The sequence below is a fragment of the Parasteatoda tepidariorum genome, chromosome 9, assembly GCF_982258835.1.
Source record: "Parasteatoda tepidariorum strain Cologne lab strain chromosome 9, Ptep-v5.0, whole genome shotgun sequence".
NCBI classification, from domain to species: Eukaryota; Metazoa; Arthropoda; class Arachnida; order Araneae; family Theridiidae; genus Parasteatoda; species Parasteatoda tepidariorum.
The window spans coordinates 12,795,262-12,805,420 of record NC_141763.1 but is presented as its reverse complement, the minus strand read 5'-3'; the positions used below and the strand labels follow the sequence as shown (position 1 = coordinate 12,805,420).

General features: G+C 32.6%; 1 long non-coding RNA gene across 1 annotated transcript; it reads left to right on the top strand.

Moving 5' to 3' along the window:
* The first annotated feature begins 6,939 nt into the window (after nt 1-6,939).
* LOC107446028 (uncharacterized) lies at nt 6,940-10,159 on the top strand. Its single transcript, XR_001584343.4, has 3 exons — nt 6,940-7,181; nt 8,059-8,243; nt 8,971-10,159. It is a non-coding gene; the product is annotated as an uncharacterized LOC107446028 (long non-coding RNA).

Sequence of the window (10,159 nt, the reverse complement as noted above, 5' to 3'; positions counted from 1 at the left end):
CCGTAACTGAAATCAAAAGAGCATTTAAAAGAAATTAAACAAAGCTTGATACGTGTGATTACATGTGTGGGGGAGAGTAGAGTTCTTCTTCAAAGTCAACCTTCATCTATGAAAAGGTACCCCGCCATAGAATCGAGTTAACAAATCTTATATACTAGTAAATTGGAATTATATTATTGTAGTGGTAGATATATATACTATACTCTTCCTCCAGAATTTTATCTGTGATAGAATTCAATGAATAGGATACCACTAGTTGATTCATTGCTGTTTTGTGAGAAGACGGGAGAGCTGTATTAAGATCACCTTACCTTTTGAGTGCTGATGATCGTGAGAGCTGTATTAAGTTCACGGTCGTGGTCGCTCCTGTGTTGTCTTCAGCAGTCGAGTGTATACGTTGAGTGTGATCGAGACTGAGAAGCAACAGCGTGAGGAGGTCAATGTCGCGGTCACAAGTAGCAAGTCAACTGTTCAATGTGAACCATTCATCAAAGTAGGCGTGTTCAAATCGTGGTGGGCGTTTCCGTCAAGGTAGGCGTGTTCGCGGTGTGTGTGAGTCAACCACTACAAAAATACAATTCCAAATCCCTAGTAAACTCGATTTTATGGTGGGGTACCTTTTCATAGATGAAGGTTAACATTGTAGATATCTACAATCTCCACAATATCCACTAAACTATTGATTCTCAAACTCTTTGATGTTGCCTCCCCCTAGCGAAAAGCATTTCAACACCCCCTTTGTGAAAATCCAGTTATTTAGAGCAGCGGTTCTTAACCTATGGGTCGCGACCCAAAATTGGGTCACGAAGCATATTTCTTGGGTCGCGCTGAGTCGAACCAAAAAAGTTAGTAATACACCAAATAATAAGTAATACCAACACCTCCTAGAAGAAGTCATTGTGGCTTACTCAGCCTAATTTTGACTTTTTTTTGGGTCGCGACATGAACATATTTCTCAAATTTGGGTCGCGGCTTAAGAAGATTAAGAACCACTGATTTAGAGCATGGGGACGGAGAGAGGTGTGCTGAATTATAAGAGGCAACAATAAGCAATTTATTTTGGTTTTTTTAAAATAAAAAATAATATGTGCATTAACTCGATACTTTTCTCACGGCAGGTAATCGTAGTCTATTTGTTATAATTAAAATAAAAACGGTAATAAAAAAAAACAAACAAAGGGACCTATTCTTAAAAGGAATAATTTATTAGACAATTAAGCAAATAGATAATTAAAAAAACACCCAAAGTTATTTTTTTACACTAAAAAGTAGTATCAACGAAACATTCAAGTAACTATGTCAGTGGGATGATTGTACTCAATGATGCAGAGCCAGTTTTTTTTAACGTTCGGTTTAATACTTTTAGTGAGGTGAAGACGCAAGTCCCCTCGTTGCACAATTTCGGGTCGATTTCTCTTTTTTTTGTGACAAGACCTGTAACAGCACTGTATATCCACGTTCGACAAGGTAGGAGGAAGGGAAGGCCTTTAAAAATTTTTAACGATAGTCTACACTACAGTCCAAGGAAGAGGCGAATGTTGCTACCTTGAATCCAAAATTCTGTGAGATCAACATTTCAAAGATTCGTTAGTTGAAAGTTCAACCGATTCCTCATAAATCTGAACCTTTGCTGTTTCATTATTAACAAAAAGATTCATAACCCAATAACTTCTGAGGACTTCCAGGAAACAAAACATCTTTAAAACAGTCAGAAAAGTCCATGTGCAAAGAGTCAAGGTGTTAACAATATTCTTGGGCATCATCAGAGCGAATTTCGCCTGCTTGGCTGAACTCATTCCAACCAAAATTCTGCTACCACAAAATTAGTTTTCTTAGAAAAGCAGAAATAACTGATTTTGTTGGAGTCAAATTGAGCTCATCGCCTTGAAGTTGTAAATAAATGGCGTTAAATTTACAAATAAATCCTCCAAAGTCTTTCTTAAATTCTAGCAATCTGTCTCTCAGAGCTACGTCTCTGTTTTCGAGAAACTCAAGCACAGAGTCGAAACGATTTCAAAACCTATCGAGACAGACGCCTTCGGTAAGCCAGAGAATCTCGGTGTGTAGATAGCTATTGAATTCTTCATCATACACAGTAGTTTGAATAATCAATCGTTGAGAGCATTACTATGAATTTTGTTCAAAGCAGATGTGACATATTGCAATGACTGATGTAAACGATCGCTGAGATTTTTTCCTACTAAATGCTGTCTGTGAATCCAAGGCCGGATTTACGTATAAGCTAAATAAGCTGTAGCTTGGGGCCCCGAGATGACAAGGGCCCCCCATCCCACTTTTTTTCTTCTTTTTTTAAAGTTTTATTCGGAGCTGCGTCCCCTATGAAGCTAATTATAATTTTTTTCTTTTTACATTTTCGGATGCTTTTTAAAATCTAATCGAAGTGTTTAAAAATATAAAATAATTGCTGACTATACACACTTTTTATATAAATAAAAAGTAAGGTATTAATTTCTTATTCCTTATACTATTTCTAAATGAATTTGGTATACTTAGTTTAATTGCATTGTTTTATAAAAATAATTTATCTGTAATATTAATATTTAAAATAAGTCAAAGTGTGAAAAAATAGCCTTATTTCCATGATTGGATTTGACATTCAATGCTAAGGGCCATTTTTAGTATATATGTCTAAATAAATAGTGCGAAAGTTTTAGAACACAAAATGACTCACGGAGAAAAAATTACGACACTTCTCGCAAAAAAGAAGAAGGAAAAAAAACAATTTTGGTAACGAAACCAAAATATATGGTATTTAAATCATTCATTTGGTATTTTTTTTGTTCACAATGCAGCAGTTTATCGAAAATTCAGGTTTTTAAAATTATAGCTCTTATTGCCACACATTTAATAAAAATGCAAAAGTCAAAAATAAAATGAACCGAATTAGTGATTATTATGCCATACTCTAAAGGTCTGGTTTCTTAGGACAAGCGCCTTATCTGGGCGTCAGCGTGACGTCAACGTCCCGCTGACGCCAACAAAATACTGGTTTGTTAGCTCAAGGCCTGGTTTCTTAGAACTAGCGCCTTATCTGGGCGTCAGCGGAAAGTTGACGTAGAGCTGACGCCATAAAAATACTTTTTTGTTAGCTCAGCGTGAGCAGTCGGCCCAACGCAGACATTTTCTCTCATTGCGCATGCGTTAATAACGTAAACAAATATTTATTTTGAATTTGTATTGATTTTGTTATTGTCGACCAGTGTTTTAGAGAACAAATAATGACTTTGTCCAAGAAAAAACACATTGCAGCTGAGCTAAATGAAGAGTGCTATGTTTAATGAAGAAGCTATGTTTAATGTCAAAATCGAAATCTTGGCTGATTTCAATGCGCTGTTGGATGTTGTCCGCCATTGCTTCTGTGGTTAACGTCACGTTGTAATCCAACTGCAGTTGAGTTGGACGGCAATTGTAGTTCAAGATGAGCGTTCGATGACGTATACTATCAAACTCACAAATGGACCAATCAGAGGTTAACGCTGATTTTCAGCTGACGGCGTCCTGTCCTAAGAAACCAAGCCTTTAGGCAGCGGTTCCCAATTATTATTTAGGCTTCCCCCTACGGAACCCTAAATAATGCCGGAACCCGATCTTACGATTAAAGTTTATTAAGATAATTGTGAACGTTATAACCTAAAAAAAGACCGTTTCAAAAATATTAAATTAGAGGAATGAAGAATTTTCATTGTTTTATCATTAACAATCTTAAATATGGTTTTATAGCCGATAGTTAAATTTGCAATCCTTGTGCTATATCTAGTCAATTTTGAATTTATTTTTGGTGCATTTACAAAAGCTGAAAATGAATAAGATAAGCCGAATTATATGTTACTAGAGTATGTTATTAAACTAGTTATGAATGCTATAAAAATGATAATTTAGAAAGCATTTTTCTTTATAAAAGAATTTAGTTATTTCATATTGATTTGAAAAGTGCGGTAAAAAATATTAATGTAATATTTTATAAATGCTTATTTTTTTCCTAATTTGATCAGCATTCAACACTTTTAGTTTTTAGAAATATATTTTCATTTAAAAAATGCCATTTCTATTTAATTGGTATTTTACTTCAAATAATTTAATAAAGGAAACAGAAAGATTATATACGATATGATTTATATGTTGGATCAAAATATAATCAGAGATTATAAAAGAACTAACTAGAAGTTATAAAAGTATTCATCCCCGGTTGTCAAAAGTACTAATTCGCTCTAAAACCATTAAGTTCCATAGAAGACAGTTTGGAACTACTTTTCTAAGGTATCATGATAAAATTAAAAAATTTAACACATTTACTACCGAACAGCATGGCAAAAAATTATATTTTTATTATGTTAATTTCATGAGAAGTCATAACCAGATCAATATTGAAAAAAACTATCCTGTATTTTGGTGTTCTCATAAATAACGTAAATTTTACTATATTCTAATAGTTTTGACCATACTTTTTTTTCTCAGTGTGGTCAGTACCATGATTCACATTTCATAAAAGGTACTGTATTGTCGCATGCAAACAGATATTTTTTCTCAAAATTTAGGAGAGCCTTCTGTTTTGACACCTCAAATTTTTTTTAAAAAACTTTTTTTCTCGCGAAATTGAAAGGGAAGAAAAACACGAGTCTAAAAGTTTTACATCAAGAACAAACATATCCAGAAATTTTCGACAAAATCAAGAATGTCAAGTATCCAAATGACTTAATTTATTAAATTTTTTAAAAAAAAAATTATAAAAAAAATTCGCAAGGCAGGTGTGCATATTTGGGGCTGAAGATTATGAAATCTAACACGAAACTGTGAGATCGTGGCTTTTAATCCAGCTGATGACAGTTTTTTATTTTTATTTCTTTATACTGAAAAATGTTTTTCTTATTTTTTTAAAGTATGCATGTAAAACTAATAATTTAACAATTATTTAAAAAACTAGAAGGCTCCGCCCCTAGTTCACTTTGCTCACTAACCCTTGTGGTTGCTTTTCATTAATCATTGCAGATATGAGGAAAAACGGCTATTTCCATTTTTTAACACAAAAATTACGATTGCCATTTACATTTTAAAGATGACTAAATTTATGCAAATCAATGAAATTGGAAAATTGGTACCCCCCGCAAAGTTATTACTCAGTGAAGATGAACTCGAGGGATAGAGCATTTGCCTTCGAATGAGGTGAACCGAGTTCGAATGCCAGTGATGGCTGCTGGTCGATATGAATTCTACACCCGGCTTGCACCGACCACAGTGCGGACGTAAAATATACTCAGTGGTAGACGGATCATGGGTTAGAAACCCTTTGCTGTTAGACTAACCGACGGAGGCGTTCGTGGTTTTCCTCTCCATGTAACTCAAATGCGAGTTGGTTCCATCAAAACGTCCTCCACGAAGACAAAAATTTCATCAAATACTTGATCCTGGAGTTCTCTTGTTTGCTGGATTGGGTTCAAAATTACGAGGCTACGGAGTTGAACATTAGTAGTCGAAACTCGAAATTGGGTGGACTGTTCAATGACTGCTATAAAATAAACGAATAGTTTGGCTATAATAGCCTGGTTGAGGACTATGGACTCGTGTTCATGAGAATGGGAGTTCGAATCCAGCTGACCGAAGAATACCCATGCATAAAATGGTGACTGGTGCATGCTAAATCTGTCTGGGTCACAAAGTCCACTAAGTTCTCATAACAAATCAAACCTCTGGGTACTGATCCAGAAGTTCCCTTGTCTTCTGCATTGAGTTCAAAATTACAAGCTACGTAGTTAAACATGGGTAGTTGTAAACTCAAAATTGAGTCAGTGTTTCAACGGTGTTCATAAAAAGAATAAAACTAATAATCGAATTGTATTTTCTTGTATTTCTTTCTAAGTCCTTGTATATTTTCTACACACCTTCATAATTTCATGTTTCTAAGTCTATGGATTTTGAGCAGCAAAGCAAAATGTAACGTAAAGAAATTTTTTTAATAATTTAATGTTAATACTCAACAATAAAAAATGACAGTTTTCCTCAGGTGTATATAAATAGAATTGAACTCATAAGGGCCCCATCTTTTTCAGTAGCTTGGGGCCTCGCCAAACTTAAATCCGGCCCTGTGTGAATCACGCAGTGAACAGCTGAAATATCTGGTATTTCTCTTTTCAAAGAGAGATAAACCCACGATGTCGATCCACCATTGCAGGAGCTCCATCAGTGGCAATCGACATAATATTCGCAAGAGGAATGTTTTTCTCTGTAAAATAATCTTTGGCAGTATTAAAAATAGATTTATCTTTGGTATCTACAATGAAGCTTCTTGCAAAAAGCATCTCTTGAATGATTTTTCCTACCTTTACAAACCGAATATACGCCTACGGTAAAGTCTACATTACATGACAAGGTTGATTCATCAAATTGAAGAGAAAATTCGTTGGATATCAAAAGTTTGCATAAAGAATCTTCAACGTCTTCAGACATCTCATCATTTCGTCGCCGCATTGTATCGTTGCTAAATGGGATATTTTTGATTACCTTGGATGTGGCTGGATGGTGTAGAACTGTTTCTAAAACTTCCTTGACAACCGGCAGTAACAACTCGCTTCGCCGATGGTATGAGCTTTCCCAGATTCAGCAATAAATTTTGATTATTATAAGAAGCTATCAAACCATCGTCGTATTTTTGTGATGAGGTTGACCCTGAGAACGAAGGTGCCCTAGAAACTTGTCTTTGATATTTGTAAAAAATGACAAAACTTCATTTTGTTTGTCAGGATGAGTTTTTTGCAAATGCTCCTGCTAACGGGAAGGTTTCATTGTCTCATTAGATACAACTTCGTTACAAAGTGAACACATGGGCAGTCGAGAGTTCAACAGCAATTGAATAAATCCAAACTTCAAGCACGTGGCATGGTATTGATGAGATTTTTGTAGATATTCGCATAAGAGTAAAAGGAAGTGAAGGTCTGTTTTGTATGGTGGCAACGATTAAAAGGTTACTATTTTATTTCTAGTGGCGACATTATTTGCGGTTTCAGTCGCCAGTCAGTGCTTTTGCCCAGCATTGCGCTTTGGCTCCATTGTTGTGTAGCAGTTCATTGTAGCACGTGTAAAATTTGATATTGATACACATTGATTTTATTAATTTTAGTAATTAATACTTGATTTTAAGACTTGGAGAATCTATTAAATCTCTTATGGTAAGTTTATTTATATTATTGTTTATTTATTTGAATTTGAAACATTTAATTTTTATGATGTATTTGTTTATTAGATCACGTGTTAAATCTTATATTTGTAAATATTAAAATCGCTCGATTATTGATGTAGTTAAGTGTTTGTTTTTTTTCTATGCATGTGTAAATGTTGAATAAATAACGTATAGCGAATATAAAGAAACCACGATTATATTTAATTTCGCAAGCATTAGATTCATGTTATCAAATCTGTTATGGTATGTTGTAGGGTTTTATTATTTTCAAAAGTTTAATTTTTTGTTTGGATTTTAAATGTTCTATTACATACTATTCATTTATTTATTTTACGTGTTACCTTTTTTAGTGTTAAATATTATGATCGCTAGATTGTTAATATGCTTATGTGTTTTTTTCTTCTTCTATAAAACGTGTAGTAAGTGTTCAGTAAATAATGTATGACTACAATATTGCAACATGTTATGGTACATAAATCTACTGTGTTGTTTTTTCGGATATCATAATTTATAACAGAATGTTATAGCTTAATGTGTTCAGATGGGGGGCATGCATTTGCATAACTCAGTATTGTATAATACATGTAATATTGTATAGGTACATAATTTAATCATTTAGAAGTATTATTTAAGCTCTTAATTCTGTTTCATTCATTTAATGTTTTAAAATTAGCTACAATTAAATTCAGTGTAGTAAAATTAAATATTTAAAAACATTTATGTAATTTGAATGTATGAGGAAGAAATACTTGTAAATGAGAAGAATTTAATTATTAACATACTCTGTGATCTAGTATTTGTTTCATAAGTATGTTATGAGTATTTCTTCTAATATATAATTATTTTTGTCCTAAATTTTCATTTAGATGAAGGCTCTAGTTATGATTTGGAGAATCAATGTTGAAATATTTGAAACCCCATCTTCCTGATGTAAATACTGGGTCAAACATGCAGCTTGAAAGCTTTCCTGGATTTAAAATTAAAGGTTTAATGGAGAATATATCAAGGAGTTTAGTGGATTTGATGTGATTTGTGATTGTACTACATATTGGTAAGTACCTTGTCTAATTTCACATAAATTTGCTATGATTCCTCTAGACTTACGAAATTAGGGGTCCTTAAGACTTTAGATTTCTGAGTTGTGTCTTAATAAAAGTTAGTTCCTATTTAGAATTTAAAAATTCTATTTATTGATAGACTAGAACTGCAGTTCCCAATTACCTTTTAGTAGATCTCAGTAATTGTGTTAATAAAAATTGGTTTTTTATGAATAAAAAATATATAATTTTTTTAGTTACATCCTAAATAGATAATGAGAAGGTTCCCGAAAATTTCCGTATTTTTTGTTCGGCTTTTCAAATTGAAATAGAATAGCTGAATTTGTTAAGAAAGAATGTGATTCCCTAACAATCTTTCCAATTTTTATATACTTGTTTTAGCTTCCATTTCAATGGAAACCATATTTCTCCCTATTTAATTCTCAGCTTTTGTATATACACCAAAAACTCCAGGAATGTGCGTTCAACTGCCAAACACGAATTCTGAATTGTAGTTGTTAATGAATCAAAAAAATTTCATTCCTCTTATTTTATATTTTCAAAATAGAATATACTTTACTTTGTTAATACGCTCACTATTATCTTTAGATATAATTTTTATGATGCTGGGATTCTTTCCTACTATATTTATAAAGATTTAAAACCGCTGTGGTAGAAGCAGTTTTTCATAATCAGTTTAAGTATTTTGTAAATAAATAATGTTGGTAACTTTAATTTCAGGTTCTAATGATTGCTCTGTGGATGGTTGATCCAATATAACAGAATATGAAAAATTGCTTTAAGAAATTTTGTTGAACAATCCTGGTTGCAAAATTTTTATCACAAATGTAGAAATATGGCAGTAAACTTAAATAACTTTGAATAATAAGTTTTAAATGGTATAGTATAGAAAAATGATCATTAATGTTTTTGCCTATTAATTGTTGTTTTAGGAGATTTATAAATGGTGTTCTACTGTATAGTGTCATGACCATTTTAACCAACAATAAGTTGTAGTGTCTGAAGATTTTATAAGATCCATAACATTCTTTATTTAACCTTTTTTGATAAATTTGAACAAGTGTGCCATTCTTGTTTAAGAATTTTATAAAATAAAGTAATATAAGGCATAAGATATCTATAAAATGTAAACCTTTCTTCCCTTCAACTTTTAGGATAGCATCTAAAAAAATTTAAAGATTTAAGTGAGAAAAAGTATTAAATGGTCATGGCACAAAAGGAATATATGCCTCTTGGGGAACCCGCCTTGCTATATGCTGTTAGATTGTTCCATATTGAGTTAAATTATGGTGTACTTATTACTTGTTCCTGGTTTTCTATTTATAATATTATATTATAAAAATTTTAAACCATAATCACTGTGGTTTTATAATCAGTTTTTAAATATGTTTTTGGAACAACCTAATAAAAGGGGTCAACGCATCTGTGCAACCATACCTCTTGAACAGGGCTGTATTTACAGTGTTAAAAGTTTTTCATTTTAGAAAATTTCAAAAGTAAAATGAAAATAAATATTTTGAAAGTTTCACTTCAAAAAAGCATAGAGAGTGCACAGCCCTGCTCTTAGGTGATGTGGAAAATGGTTGTAATCATGCATGTTTTAAAAGTTGAATTTCAGGTTTGTTCTTTTCATTATTCTGAGGAGAGCCTCAGAAGCCAAATTTACGAGCATTTACTTAGCCTAGTGATGAAAAGTTGGAGCAGCCTGTCATTATTAAGCATCTTGTCTGTCCTAAGTGATGAAAGTTGGTTCAATCAGCTGTATATTCAAATCCATTTAATTTTTGAAAGAAGAGCCTCTTATAAACTTCAGTGTTACCTTTTAAAGGGCAACATTGTCTCTAAAATGTGTTTGTATGTCATATTTAAGCTGTATATAATAAAACTATCGTGTTTTGTTTTTGTTCAA